A 16,753-nucleotide genomic window follows, 5' to 3' on the forward strand; every position below is an offset into this window, starting at 1 on the left:
TTAAAAGGGGTTCCCACTGCCAAACAACTAGCTACTCAATTCAGCAAACATATAGTGAAGATTCATGGAATCCCTAAAATAGTTATTTCAGACAGGGGCTCACAATTCATATACCATTTTTGGAAGGCCTTTATGGAAGGTTTAGGAACAGCGGTCAGATTCTCCACCAGTTATCATCCAGAAACAGATGGACAGACCAAGAGGGTAAACCAGGAGTTAGAACAGTATCTAAGATTACTTCTTTTGAAGCAAGATGGGAACTGGTCAGATTATTTGTGGGCGGCTGAATTTGCCCATAACAATGCATAAAATGTTTCTACTGGTTATTCCCCATTTTATCTGAACTATGGTAGACATCCAAATTCAACTATTAGACAAACTGAGATTACAGTCCCAGCAGTCAAGGAAATAGTCTCCCATTTAGAACAGGTCCATCAAAGTGCGATTGAGAATCTGGAACTGGCAAAAGAAAAGTATAAACGCTATGCAGGTAAAAGAAGACGAGAGTGTCCCCCTTTAGAGAAAGGAGATCATGTTTGGCTAAGCAAAAAGAACCTGAGATTAAAGGAAAACAGGAAAATTCCAACCCAGGTTTATTGGTCCATATCAGGTTGAGGAAAGAATAAACCAAGTCACTTATCGATTAAAACAACCTACCAAATTGAGAATTCATCCCGTCTTTCATGTTTCATTGCTAAAGAAGGCTTCTGCGGAGTTACAAACAAATTTGCCTCCGAAACCCATTCACTTGGAGACCTGAACAGAATTTGAAGTCAAGGAGATTTTAGATTCCAAGACATCACAAGGAAAATTATACTACTTGGTAGACTGGAAGGGATATGGACCAGAGGAGCAATCTTGGGAGCTGGATATTGATGTTCATGCTCCAAGGTTGGTTAAGTCTTTTCATCAGCGATTCCCCACAAAACCAATGGCGATAGAATTTCCCTTGTTGCGGGGGTACTGTCAGAACCCCAACACGGGTTGTAGCAACAACCGGCACTGAATTGGCACGAGCAAGCAGAAAAATGCCAATGAACAACACTTGGATGGTACTTATGCGGAATCGGCGTACCAAGATGGGTGCCGATTCCGAGATCTAAGCTAGCGGTATAGTCTCTGGGACACAATTGCAGGGTAATCTAGGTGGAGCGCGAGCCCGAAAGTAAATGCGCACTTACTGAGATAACGACAGAGGAAGCAGCAATCCGAGTGAGCTCGTTGAATCTTAGTCAGGGATAAAGTTACAATTCTAGAGAGTATTATTTGTTCGATGTTATTGGCATAAATACTAAAAATAATTTAGCGGAAGACAAAGAAAAACTATTTTTAGGATAGACAACAGAAAAGTTCCAGAGAGTTACTTCAAGGCTTCAGCACCTTCAACTCAGCCAGTTAACAGGAGAAAAGACATTCCGACGCGGAGGAGAAGCGTTGACCCTAAAGAGAGATAGAGAGCGGTGAACAACAAGAAGCTAGGTGACACATTATTGTTTAAAACGCTAGAAAAGGTGATACAAGTTGTGAAAGAACAATTATAGAGTAAATGCTTACCGACCATTGTAAAGTGATGAGGTTATCTTCAAGGACCTGCAAGATAAAGAGAAAAATTGACAAATAAAGATAAATATAGTTGACTACTGTACAGTTCAAAAAGAAGTATATAATTCCAGGAAGATACAAGACAAGATACAAACAGAAATAATAAGAAGTAAGTAGAGATAAGGAAAGATAGATAGTTTATAGGTTAAAATAGATAAGGAAGTCTAACTGACATTTTGTGTTTTAGAATTGGAAGCGTATTTACCAGAACATAGTTAAGAACAATCCAGTAGGAAAAGAATGGGAATTAGCAAGCATATCTAAATAGTGAAGTAAGTAAACACGTAGTACTAGGAATAGGAAAAATAATTAATACATAGACTTAAAAGGTAAATAGATTAATTTCTAATTCCAGGTTCAACTAAATTGGACGTAGAAAATAAATAAGAACTATATCAGAAAAAGACAGAAGGGAGGCACAGATCTTGGAAAATAAGGGTAGGTGAAAATTGTTAGAGAAAGAGTAGGAAGGAGGTAGTTAGAATTAGGTAGTAAATTGTGTGTTTCTTACTTAGGTTCCATCTACGAATAGAAGTCTGCAGGACGGACAAGGACTAGAGCAATCACACCAGGACCAGTCTCTTCTTATTTGTTATTTTATCAATTTCCCCTTCCCCCATGGAAATAGTCTAGAGGCTCATTATAAGTTGACCTCTAGGGTATTGCCTAGTGGGATTCGGAACCTAGCATCTCTGTTCCTGTGCAAGTTAATGGTAAGAAATAGTATAGTCATGAGACAAGATTGTAAGAGTCTGACACACAGCCCCAGGGACTGCCACACCCAGGGGCTTTTTTGAAGTGGGTGAGGGGCTCTGAGGCCCCCCCAGCCCTGGGGACCACCAACCCCTGGGGCTCTAATTAATTGTTTGTGGGGGGCTCACGGTCCCCCAAGCAGCCCCAGGGACCGCCACCAGGAACTTTTTTTTAAATAAAAAAACCTGTGTTGGGAGGGCTTGAACACCCCCAAATGCCCCGGGGACTGCCACCTCCCCGGGTCACTACATTTTTATCTTGGGGTTCCGTTATGGACCCTCAAACCCCATGGACCACCACCCGGGGCTTTTCAAATGATGGGAAGGGGGCTGTGTGGCCCCCCTCCTGGAACTCTCAAGGGCCCTGGGGACCGCCAGCCGCCAAAGCCGGCTCCTGCAGTGTCCCAGGTGTGGTAAGCGAATACCACGAGGACCCCCAGGGCCACAAAAAGCATTGAAAAAAAAATATTAATGACTAGGTTCACGTAAGCTACACGAATCCCACTGAGAAAATATAACAAAAACGAGGTGTCTTGCGTTTCATTTTAATAAGACGCCAGGTGTGCCAGGTCCCAGGGTAATGTAGTAATGTGATGCGGGGGCCCATCGGGGCCTCTGAAGCCCCAGGGACTGCCACTTCCCCAGGGCTGGTGTATAAATATTACGGGCGTCTTGTGGGCCCCCAAAATCCCAGGGACCACCACCTCCCCAGGGCAAATGTGTAATTATGAGCAATGGCCTGGGGGGCCCTCCAGGTTCTGTAGTCAGCTACCTCCCCACATTACCCAAGGGACCACCACCAAAAAATGGGAGAATTAGACGCGCAGAGTATACCATGGGGAAGACTGATGGCAAGCAAATCAAAATTACCTTTGAGGCACGCAAGTCCTCGAGGACGCAGATTTAGGTGGACGAGGACACTGCGGATGCCCCTGCCACAGAACTGTCCACATCAACCAAAGATCTGAAGATACTTTTTTTTGGTCCTCATCTCACCTTTCAAGCCTCTGCGGGTCTTATGAAGCCGCCTTCATGATCTGTGGGCCCCACGGCTTACCACACTGGCTTGGGTCGTCCGACCGATCCCCATCTTCGTAAGGGACCCTGGTGTAATCATTAGACCATTTATATTAAGTTAATCTTAGATTCTTGCCCAAGTTCACAAAGGGGTGCCAAATGTTCATTGTCTTGTCTTCCACACCATCATAGTCTAAACGGGCCATAGAGAATGCGGCTTTAAGCCAATCTTCCCTTTGCGGCGGTAGGGGATCCTTCCACTTCCTACAGACCTCCTTTCTGACCAGCAACATCAGATAAATTAATAATCCTCTGACCTCCTGAGGGAGGTTATGACTGAGACCGCCATCGTCTCCAAAAAACACCAATGACATATTGATCACTATGTTGGTATTCAAAATGTCTCGAATGTTGTCCCCCACCTCAGTCCAAAATTTTGCAAGAGCAGGACACTCAAAGAAGATGTGAACGTTGCTGGCGAGAAGTGTCCCACATCTAGGGCATTTGGGAGCTGGGTCTGGGGCGAACTTTGCGATTTTCGCTGGGGTGTAATAAAGTCTATTTACCACAAAAAATTATTTTTATTTAAGTTCAGAGTAAAATTTATTGAAAATACAAAGATGTCAATACAGTAATACAATAATAGTGAAGAGAAGCAATTTTGCAAGAGCAGGACACTCAAAGAAGATGTGAACGTCGCTGGCGAGAAGTGTCCCACATCTAGGGCATTTGGGAGCTGGGTCTGGGGCGAACTTTGCGATTTTCGCTGGGGTGTAATAAAGTCTATTTACCACAAAAAATTATTTTTCTTTAAACAAGCAGGCTTAACATATTTGTACAATATCATTAAAGGCTGTCCTCAATACCTTCAGGCTCACCCGCTTGAAAATCCAAGGTGAACAAAACTTGTACAGAAAAGCCTCACCATCTCCACCCCCTTCTACTCGCACCATTTCACCCAGCAACCTCCCCCAGGCAGACTCCCCCGGTTTGACCAGAAGCATCCCTATGCTTTTAAACTGAAAGGTGGCAGCATATAGCCTAACATCAGGAAGGGCTAACCCATCTTTTTTTAACATACGTCTTAGTTTTTTCCACGCCAGGCGGACTCCCTTATTACCCCAAATGAAGCTCCCAATCTTACTCTGAATTTTCATTAGACTTTTGGTATGGAATGTTAATGGTATAGAGGAGAAAAGGTAAGTCAGCTTAGGCAGAATGACCATCTTTACCAAGTTGGTTTTTCCATAAATAATCAAGGGGAGGTTCCTCCATCTACTGAAGAGACTATCAATTTCCTTCGCCACCCTGTTTAAATTAAGCTCTGGTATCTTCTCCAATTCCTTTACTGCAAAGATCCCTAGGTATCTCAGTTCTTCACTTACTCTTCCTGGCCACTCCAAGTTCCAACACATCACCTCTGTCTTGGTCTTATTGACAAGAAACCCGGATAAGGTCCCAAACTCACTCATGCACTCTTTCACCTTAGGGATTGCTGTCTCTGGGTCGCTTGTATACAATATTAAGTCATCGACATATAAAGCTAACTTGGAGCTGTATTGTTCTGATCGAAATGGATGGATTGTATCATCCAGTCTCAACATCTGCGCCAAGGGCTCCACATATAGGTTAAATAGGAGGGGCGAAATCGCGCACCCCTGCCTGGTTCCTCTCTGGATGTTAAAACTCGCCGTGAGGAGCCCGTTTAACAGTATTCGAGCAGAGGAACCCTGATAACAATTCTGCAGGGTATGTATGAAGATTGGGCCAAACCCCATAACCCTCAAAACCTCCCAGAGGAACACCCAACAAACTCTATCAAAGGCCTTGGCCGCGTCTAGAGCGACAATGGCCAAGGGCTCTGTTTTCTGAACGGCCAGGTCTATGTTGCCTATCAAGAGCTGCGTCTGTTCCTGTATGTTCTCCCTGCGACAAACCCTTTTTGATCCATGTGTATTAGCTTCGGAATCAGTTTTGCCAATCTCCCTGCCAGAATGCCCATGAAGATCTTATAATCGGCATTTAGCAGGGAGATTGGACGATAAGAATCTGCCTTCTTCGGGTCCTTGCCAGGTTTCAAGATCAGTACAATTATTGCCTCCTTCCATGTGTTAGGGACCTTCCCATTTAAGCTATATATTGAGTTGAAGGTGTCCCCCAAGGTATCTAAAAGCTCCACATTAAGGAGCCTATATATTTTACTTGGGAGTGCATCTGAGCCTGCCGCTTTTTTGTTTTTCGATCTGAAGGATCTACTACTCACCATGAAATTCAGTCTCACCTCAATAGAAGCCAAAATGGATTCAATGTGCATGTGACTAGACAATGTCACATACAAAATTGACCAGCATTAAAGACCGTTTAAAAGAAACGGAGCAACGCATATCGGAGCTAGAAGACACTTCCACAGAAACCACAGAGATGATGGTAAACATGGAGAAAGTCCTAAAAGTAATAGCTGCAAAAATTGAGGAATTAGAGTCTAGATCACATAGAAACAACCTCAGAATTCTTGGTGTACCGGAATCTACGAACACAGGAAAAATGGAGGAGTACGTTGAATGCCTACTCACTACGCTCTTTGGCAGGGAATCATTCTCAGCCATGCTAATGGTCTCTCGCCAACTACTCACAGAGAAACTACGGCACACCCAGAATTGTGAGGCATTACAGCTGCCCCTAAGCACCCTCGCACCATTGAGGAGACTCTGTGTCACCCTTCAGCCTCTACCCCAATGGAGATCCCTAAGCTGATTTGGATTTCTGCTGTATTGCTTTTGTGCTCTGGAGGATGGGATTTCCCATACCTTTTTAGCCTTGGATTCAGTTACTCTATACTAACCTTCAAGCTAGCATACTGATCAATGGTACCCGATCTCCTGCTTTCAATATAGCCAGAGGCACGAGGCAGGGGTGCCCCCTGTCGCCACTCCTCTTCGCTCTCTCCTCCTCTGGACGATGTCTATTATAATTCTTTTACTTTAGTAACCTTCCCTCCCAATGACGCTAAAATTCTGTCTGACCTCCTTACACGTGTTAAATCTGGCTCGCCTGATGACACTTGCCCCCCACATATTTTTAGGGAGGTGGGGTTGGCAATCCCACAGGGCTTTCTCTCGTTGCTAAACGGATCACTGTCACAGGACAAAGTACCTGGCTGCCTTTAGAAAGCTTTGCTTATTCCATTGATTAAAAAAGCAGGAGCAGATCCACATGACCCGATAAATTACAGGCCAATATATCTACTACCATATGCATAAAAAATCTTGGAAGCCCACGTCCCTACTTGTGTGTCCAAATTCATAGAAAATTCTGAATACCTTGAATCTAATCAGGCCGGCTTCCGTCCCTGTCATATGACAGAAGCCATGATTCTTGCTGTCCAAAACACTCTAAGACGCAATGCAGATAGAGGCATCCACCAGGCCCTTGTGCTTTGAGATCTGTCGGCAGCGTTCGACACAGTTGATTATACCATTCTTATCAACCGTGTCGAATAAACCGGCCTCAGGGGTTCTGCTTTAAGTTGGATTACCTCTTTTATCACAGGACGCATGCAATCAGTAAGACTTGGCACTTTCACAGCTCCTATAACTCCCACTACATGTGGGGTGCCGCAAGGATCATCATTGTCACCTTTATTATTTAATTTGTATCTCCGCCCATTACTTTACTCCCTAAAGAACTCAAAAATCAACTTTTATAACTACGCGGATGATCTCCAACGTATTTTTTCCCTTAACACTCCAGACTCTGTGGTGAAATTTCAGAACACTATGATTCACATACAGAGGTGGATGAGTCTTAATCATCTAAAGCTTAACCCAGGCAAGACAGAACTCATCTTGCCTGGGAAAAGCGAACTAAGCTGGAGTCCATGCTTTTGGCCATCTAGCATGGGGGCTCCACCTATGAGATCTTCCTCGGTTAAAAGTCTGGGAGTCACACTTAGTGAGGATCTTTCTTTGAAAGGACAAGTTGGCACAGTAGTCTCGCCAGCTTCTTACAACTTAAGAAAATAAAAAAATAGCCCAGTTTCTCACGCAAGCCGCACTTATTCAGGTTGTCATTGCCCTTGTTTTGTCCAGACTGGACTTGTCAAATAGTCTTTACTTGGGAATCCCAGCGGGCCTGCAAAAAAGACTCCAACTATTTTAGAATCAAGCTGCTACGCTTATTCTCAAACAAGCAAAATGGCAGTCTATTAGACCTGGCTTGAAACAACTTCACTGGCTGCCTGTTGCACATCGAATTGCGTTCAAAACGGGATGTATCATTTTCAAAACCTTACAGGACACAGGTCCAAAATTTGTAAAAAACCTTGTTTCCAGATATAAGCTCTCATTAAATCTTCATTCTGCTTATAAAGCTTTATTGGTTGTTCCACCTTTTAAGAAAAAACGCCTTGGCGGCTGCTGCTTTGACCATCTTGCAGCCACCTTTTGAAACTCGCTACCGTTTTCTTTAAAAAAGAGCCCAGATCTCACTTTTAGACACTCTCTAAAAACTTGGCTTTTTAATCAGGCTTACTGTTGAGTTTTACAATGTGTTATGTTCCCCTCGATAGCGCCATGAAGCCCTCGGGCGTACCAGCGCTTAATAAATAAATTGTAACAAAACATAACATAACATAACTTCAGTAAATTTAGGAATAAAGCCACCAAGGTGTGGCACAGCTGAATGTGTCATTCACTATGCATTGAATGTCACAGTAAGCATAATGCAAGTGAGGGGAGAACACACATGAACTACATCATGCTCTGCTTGGGAGACACCACAATGTACATACCCAGGACTCACTCCAAACCACATTGCATGTCTGTCCCACCAATACACAATGCCTGTTGGGACACTCACACAACAGGTGCACAGTCAAATCTAGTGCAGTCAGCACTCACCTGCTCCCCTGGTCTCCCATACAGCTTGCTGTACTGTGGTAGGACTGCATCCAGCAGGGCCTGGTTTTCCTCCTCGGTGAATGCTGGTGTCCTCTCCTTAGTACGCAACATAAAAGTCCAGGGAATGCAGAGACAGCATTAGTGTGGTCCACTCCAATCTTGTGCAGGCAAGTGCTCTCTCACAGCCACATGCAGCCTTAAATCAGTGCTGCTGAGGGGCTTTCAGTCTCAGGAGTACAGTGTGATAGGTCAGATTACTTTGCATCCTACGTTTCATCCAATCCCTTTAAACATAAGGCCCTGACACACATTAGAATGATTTAAAAATTGAGCTTCAGCTCCACAATCATTTTACAACATTGTATATTTTTGCCCAACTGACTTTTGCAGGAAACCTGTAGCACACACTCAAATCTCAGTATCCATGACAGCCAGGCTGCATTCAGGGCCTACTACTCGTCCCCTAGGTGTCCCCTAAGTATTTTTTGAGATCCACACACGTCCACGTCAATAGTGAGACGATGCACACACACAGGGCACTGTGGCAACAAAACCAAAAAATGTGCTATAGAAGAGGTAAAAACCTTTGAAACATCGTATGTCCCAGTTACATCGTTTCTCCTAAGCAATCGAGTTGGCTGACGCCGACAACAAAAGGCTTTTACACTTGTAACGATTGTAACATGTGCAAATTGGGAAAAAACAGAACAAAAGATTTTTGCTTCAACACCAAAAAGAGATATACAATAGGACATCTAATTAACTATAACTCTAAATATGTTACATATATCTTGGATTGCCCATGCAATAAGATATACGTAGGAAGGACCAAAAGACCCCTGAAAATCCGTATACAGGAGCACGTGGGGGCCAGACGAAATGGGGAACTTAGATACCCACTAACATTTCATATGCAAGAAAACCATACAGTAGAAGATAATTTTTGGTTCTTTGGCATCGATCAGGAACCTGTGCATCCTAGAGGCAGCAACGGGGAATTGGCTTTGAGAAAAAAGGAGGCGGGTTGGATATGTAGGTTACGTTGTGTTGAACTGGGACATAATACTGAGGACGAACTACATTATTTCTTGGAGTAATTGAAATTTTGGTTACAATATTTCACCCCATTTTCTGCCCGTTCTTTGACTTATTGACCAGTAAGAAGACTACTGGGTTGTCTCTTGTATTTCTGGATCAATCATGATATTTCACATCAAAGTGGGGAGCAACCTAGGTATAGTCAATATGAGGCCTAGCCCTGTAATATATATATCTACTTCATTATTGCCAATATTTTGTGACATATGCATTTGTTAGTCTGACTTTTGTCGACTACGTTTTAGACATTCCCTTCCCTAGATTAACAACAAAAACTATAATGTAGGGGGTTCTTATCTCCTGTTATTAACAACTTTATATCAAACATATAAATCTCAACAAGTGAATGTAATCTGTTGTCAAAATAGGTGTAAAATTGTAGTTTCAAAGTTATGCTGGAAAGGGGAAATGTTTACCATACAGAATGTTTTGACTTTTTTATGTTATTGTCTTTTGTGTTTCTGTTGAATTTGCCAACCCTCTTCCCCTTTCTTCTATGCTACATGGTTTATACAAACTTGAACTATCTAAGATGGCCGCCACATTTGTACACAGACGGAATTAGGCTTGTATGCACTTCTTTCAGATAAAAAATTCTTTAGAAAGCCCAGCGGCTAAATCTCTACCTGCCTATTGTTTTCTTCAATTTATTCCACACAAAAGCCTGCCCGTGTTTACCAACTCTCTCTTTCCCTTTCTTCTGTACTATATGGCTTATACAAACTCAACTTATCTAAGATGGCCGCCACATTTGTACACAGTCGGAAGTAGGCTTGAATGCGCTTCTTTCCGATAAAAAATTCTTTAGAAAGTCCAGCGGCTAATCTTTTAGCTGCTTATTGTTTTTCTTAGCTTTTTTCACATGAAGGCCTGCCCGTGTTTTTTTTAATCATTCTCATTGGACTTGAGTGGTAGAATAATATCAACAGTCAGATTAACGACATGGTTATAATTTGGTTAGTATTATTTTCTTTATCTATTTTACCAGTAGGGAACACTATTAAGGTTACTTTTTAAAAATGTATTGGGTGTTAGCCTGTTCGCTATGATTCTTTCTTTAACATAACCATACACTGGTAGTCATTACAAGATGGCCGCGCTTTGTATATGCTTCGTTCATGTGCCGCGCAGGGATCCCGCTACTTGCACGGATCACAGGTGATTCCTTTTCTTGACTAAATTAGTCTTTGCATATAAGAAGCAAGCAATTTGCGGGCTTCATACACCGCCGGAGGACGCATCGCGGTCGTCAGGAGGAACCTCTATGGAATTTGCCGAGCGGTCCTATCGCAGACCGGTAAGATATTCCCCGGGTCCTTTACCTTGATCCTTTGGTGGATTATGGGATGCCAGTTGAGGAGTGGTGGGAACTTTTGTCAAACCTTTAGGATTGGGTGCCCTTTAAATCTTGGTTATGACGGGGTTTTAGTCTCCCTTTTTTTGCAAATATGCTTTGACTTGGATAGACATAGGTAACTGGCTATAAAATAAATATACTTCAAAAACACCTTTCTTGTGTGACTGGGACGTGGGGATGCTGCCCCTATATAAGCCAATATTGGTATCACTTGGAAATTTGGCTGTTGTCTACTGGTGGCGATGGATAGCCTATTATAGTTAAGGTTTGAATAGGCACTTCTTCCATATAAATGCCATTGTATATTTAGCTTTATGTGCCTCCTTTCTTACATGGTTACATCTTTGCCTCTATACAGATTGTGGCAGCGAATGTATATCTGCACTTTTTCGTCTTTACGATATATTGGACTTGATAACTACATACTGATTTTAGATAGGTAAGCATACTCCTTTATATAACATTGATGATAAGCCCCTTGTTCATCTTTTAACAGGTATTAATTGTCCACATATATACTGTTAGCTTTTATTATTATGCTTAAAGCAGTTTGCGCTTCTTCTTCTAATCATGTACAAATGTCTCATCCATACCACTATGTTTGATCGTATTGACATTTGGAGATTCCTTCATACTAGTATTGTATAGTACTTGTTCTTTGGGTGGAGACTTTTTAGCCACTATCCGCCAGAATCTGGCTGGACGTAATAGATAACGCTGTGTCCAAAAAATTGTTAATATTGCCTTGTGACATTATTATTCTTGGGGAAATTGGACGCATGAGTTATTGTCTTTTAGAGAAACATTATTATTGATCCCTTTTCTATCTTTACAGACTCTCTTATTTGATAGCATCAGATGAAATCTTGATTTGGACACATTAGAAGTATATTTTGAAGTACATCGGATACACTCGCTGGACTTTTTGGATTTATTACTCCCTGTAAGTTTCTCTGCCCTTCTTTGATTAGTCTTAATCTTTTGATCAAACTAGATTGATTCATATTGGTGGATATATCAACATTAATATAGGAATTTTCACTTGTCACCCATATTAAAGGAGACGTATTTCTCGCCATTCACAGTGCCAGTTTTGTATCAACCTTGTGTACTTACCATCACGGAAGATAACATCAATTGCAGAAGGTATTTTCTTTATATCTAATTTCACTTGTGCTGCCTATTTTTCCTTCACACCATCCACCGTTCTCACTTATTTCTTTTTTTCCCCTCTTCTTTCTTTTTCTCTCTTCTTTATCCTCTTGCCTCTTGGACTTGTGGACTGTAGACCATTTCTTACATGAGGCTTCTTAATGACCTGAGCTACAAAACTGTAGTGTTCATTGTGCTATCCAGATGAAGTTAGTATGTACATCATATTGCTCTGTTAATTTTCTTTCATGCTGTTTGTCTAGATGTGTCTTAAATTTGTATGGCGTTAATCCATTCAGACACACACTATCTGAACTACAATAGCAATAAGAAAAATGTACTCCTATGTCTTGTAAGTTGTTGAGACATTTTTATATGTATGTATATATAAATTGTAGTGTATTTTTATGTATATATATATATATATATATATATATATATATATATATATATATATATATATATATATATATATATATATATATATATATTCACTGAAAAAACCATAGGTTATAGACCATATATAGTTAGGAATTTGCATTTACAAAACCATGAAAATTCACTGAAAAAACCATTGGTTATAGACCATATATAGTTAGGGATTAGCATTTACAAAACCTTAATTTACTCGCACAAAACCATAGAAATTCGCATATATAGTTAGTTGCAATAACTATATATCGCGCACCCGCAATCCACTGCTGATGATGTCACATATTACATCATTCATGACATGGTCAGTGACATCACTGATGACATCACTGATGACTTCTCAAATGACATCTCTGATGACATCTCAAATGACATCACTGATGACAACATCCAGTGACTATATGTTTCTGTAAAGTTAAAATATGTCTTACATATTGAAGAATGAGTGGATGTATAAGTGTTTGGATGAAGGATTTAGTAGGTGCATGACTGACTGTATGAGAGAATGATTACATGTGTCTCACTGAGTGCATGGGTTAGTGACTAAACAGTCTTAATTTGTGCATCATTATTTCTGTAGTTCTGTAAACTGCTGCATGTGTTGATCAGTAGCTATATGAGTAACTATATGAGTTATTGATTGGTTGCCCAAATATTTGTATGGGAGAGTGAGTGTGTGTGTGGGGGTGGCTGGGAGGTATGTGACTCTGTGCATAGATGTGTGAGCAGTTGATTCAGTACATGTATGGGTTCAAAAGTGCAAATGGAAACAGCTGTATGGGCGGTTGACTATCTGCATGAGTGTATTGGTGAGTGATTGGATTTCTCAGTGCTACATGTCAAAGTAAGTACATATGTAAAACACAGTACATGTGAGAGTTGACATATATAAATAACTGTGCATAGGAGCCAGTGACTGTGTGAGTGGCTGTATGGATCATTGTGAACATGTATCAGGGATTGTATAAGAGAGTAAATATGTGTTAGTAATTGTTTGAGTAAGTAAGGTGTGTATAACTGTATAGTTGAGAAAATGGAGGTGTGATTGATTCTTTGCATGACTGACTAGGTGTGTGAGTAACAACATGGATAAGTGACAGTCTGTGAGTGTCTGTTTATACTGATTGTATCTAAGGTTATATTAGAGTCTGAAGATATTCATTGTATTATCACATACATAATATCATCAGTGATGTGATCAGTAATGTCAAATGAGATGTCATCAGTGATGTCATCAGTGATGTCATTTGAGATGTCATCAGTGATGTCATTTGAGATGTCATCAGTGATGTCATCAGTGATGTCACTGACCATGTCATGAATGATGTAATATGTGACATCATCAGCAGTGGATTGCGGGTGCGCGATATATAGTTATTGGAACTAACTATATATGCGAATTTCTATGGTTTTGTGCGAGTAAATTAAGGTTTTGTAAATGCTAATCCCTAACTATATATGGTCTATAACCAATGGTTTTTTCAGTGAATTTTCATGGTTTTGTAAATGCAAATTCCTAACTATATATGGTCTATAACCTATGGTTTTTTCAGTGAATTTCATTGGTTTTTTAAAAGCTAATATCTATAGCTGTAAAATATATTCTTTATTACGTGACGTATCACGTAGCCACGTGAGACGCCTCATGACGCGTCGCATAAACGTGACGTATCGTCTCTGCAGCGCAAACAAAACCCGTAACGTAAGCGCGCCAGAGCACGCTTACAGATATATATATTTTAACCTTAATTAGACAAAATCCACACGTGCACATATCTTGAGGCCTTGCAAAGGCACATCAAACAAACAGTCCCTACAATTTTGCCAAGTTTGGTGGAAATCTATTCCTTTAAATTTTATTTTACTGTTTCTCTTGGTTTTCCCCTTGTTACGCTTACCGGAACGCTACCCGGTACGCAAACCGGACTCTCCAAAAACACAAGATGTCGGACTCCCGTTACGCTGCCAGTTAGCTGCCCGGTTGGCGTACCGGGAAGCGCCTCTACCACGATAAATCGCAATTTTCTTTTTTTTTCTTTTGCCCCGCGGGGCACTTTAATATCCCCCTCATCAATCCTAGGGGGTCAGGAGGGGTCTACCTTGCCCCCTTTACTTCATTTCCCCCTTCGTTTTTCACCACCTCTTGTCTCTCGATCCTACCGAGAGACAAGATGGCGGCCGCTCCGGACTGTTTACAATGTTGACAGCCAATCAGCTTCTCCTCAGACTCCCGTTACGCTGCCAGTTAGCTGCCCAGTTAGCTGCCCGGTTCGAGTACCGGGACGCGCCTCTACGGCGAAAAATCGCAATTTTTTTTTATTTTTTATTTTTGCCCCGCGGGCCACTATAATATCCCCCTCATCAATCCTAGGGGGTCAGGAGGGGTCTACCTTGCCCCCTTTCCTTCATTTCCCCCTTCGTTTTTCACCAGCTCTTGTCTCTCGATCCTACCGAGAGACAAGATGGCGGCCGCTCCAGACTGTTTACAATGTTGACACCCATTCAGCTTCTCCTCAGACTCCCATTACACTGCCGGCTAGCTGCCCCGTTAGCTGCCCGGTTCACGTACCGATTTGCGCCTCTATGACAAAAAATCGCAATTTTTTTTTTTTTTTTGGCCCCGCGGGGCACTTTAATATCCCCCTCATCAATCCTAGGGGGTCAGAAGAGGTCTACCTTGCCCCCTTTCCTTCATTTCCCCCTTCGTTTTGGCCTCCTCTTGTCTCTCGATCCTACCGAGAGACAAGATGGCGGCCGCTCCGGACTGTTTAGAATGTTGACAGACACCGGAGAGCCAATCAGCTTCGCTTCGCAAAGCTCCGTTACGCGGAAAGTACGCGGACTGGTGCGCTATCCGGTACGCTGTCACAGATATATCTGTTTTTTTAAACGTTAATTTCTCAAAATCCACTGGGGCACATATATTGAGACCCAGCAAAGGCACATCGGGCTAACAGTCCCTACAATTTTGCCAAGTTTCGTGCAAATCCATTCAGCCGTTCGAGCTAAAAGTGAGGCCAAACGCCCTATGGAAAAATGAATGGGAAAAACGCGTTTTGGGACCCCCCTTTTTTTCTCGGCCCCCCCTTGCTGAAACCCCCCCAAATTTTCAGGGGCTGCTCAGAAACAAAATGTGCCATTTTCCTGAAAATTTCAGCCGATTCCGTACACAAACGCCAAAGTTATTAGACATAGAATTTTCAAAAGTTCCATAGAGAAAAAATCCTAACTATATATACCTACTGGCTATCGCCAGTAGGTAATATATATATATATATATATATATATATATATATATATATATATATATATATATATATATATATATATATACATATATATATATATATATACATATATATATATTCACTGAAAAAACCATAGGTTTCACACCAGTTATAGTTAGCTGGAAATTTTACTGATATAAAACCATTGAAATTCCCACGTTATAGTTAGTCGGACTCACTATAACTTGCGCGTGCAATGCACTGCTGATGACATCACATATTACATCACTCATGACATGGTCAGTGACATCACTCATGACACCATCCTTGTGACATAGTGACAGACCTCCTTTCACTATAATGTAACCCTTGAGACACATATTCAAAAATAGAAACTGAAATTTTTTAAAAAATGGAGATACCTATATCAGTTACAACAAGCAATTCAGTAATTCCACTATCTATATACACATCCACTCATTCACCAATAGTTCTATATAGTCACTCATACATATACTCACTCATCATATGAAGTGATACACCTATACATCCTGTTACACACCGACATTCATCCAAAAGTTACTCACACACATATTCACACGTGCAAATAAACTATTGGACATCCATTTATTTGAATATAGAGTTATACACACACTTCCACCTTACTTCTATTTAAAATTACACATATTTATTCTCTTAAACAATCACTTATAGAAACACATACTTATTTAAACAGGAACTCTTACAATCTCTTACTCTCACATATACTCACTTATATACATCAATATTCATATATACTAGATTAAAACATATGTAGTTACTGATAAAGACACTAGTGAGACAGTCATTCACTCACTAACAAACACATATAGACACTCATCCACCCATACAGTCCTGTACATATGTTGTCTTCAAAACACATACAAACAAAGAGTCAGTCACTCATGCATCTATGTGCTAAGTAATACCCCCACCAAACCATATAGACACTCATACTGATACTAATAAAAATATCTAATAACCCATATACATACACATGAGTGGATGTGTATTAGATGGTGATATTACTGAATTGGTTGTTGTAACTGGTATGGGTATATCCACTTTTTTGAAAATATTAGTTTCTATTTTTGAATATGTGTTTCATGGGTTACATTACACTGAAAGGAGGTCTGTCACTGTGTCACAAGGATGGTGTCATCAGTGATGTCATGAGTG

The sequence above is a fragment of the Lissotriton vulgaris genome, chromosome 3_1, assembly GCF_964263255.1.
Source record: "Lissotriton vulgaris chromosome 3_1, aLisVul1.2, whole genome shotgun sequence".
NCBI lineage: Eukaryota > Metazoa > Chordata > Amphibia > Caudata > Salamandridae > Lissotriton > Lissotriton vulgaris.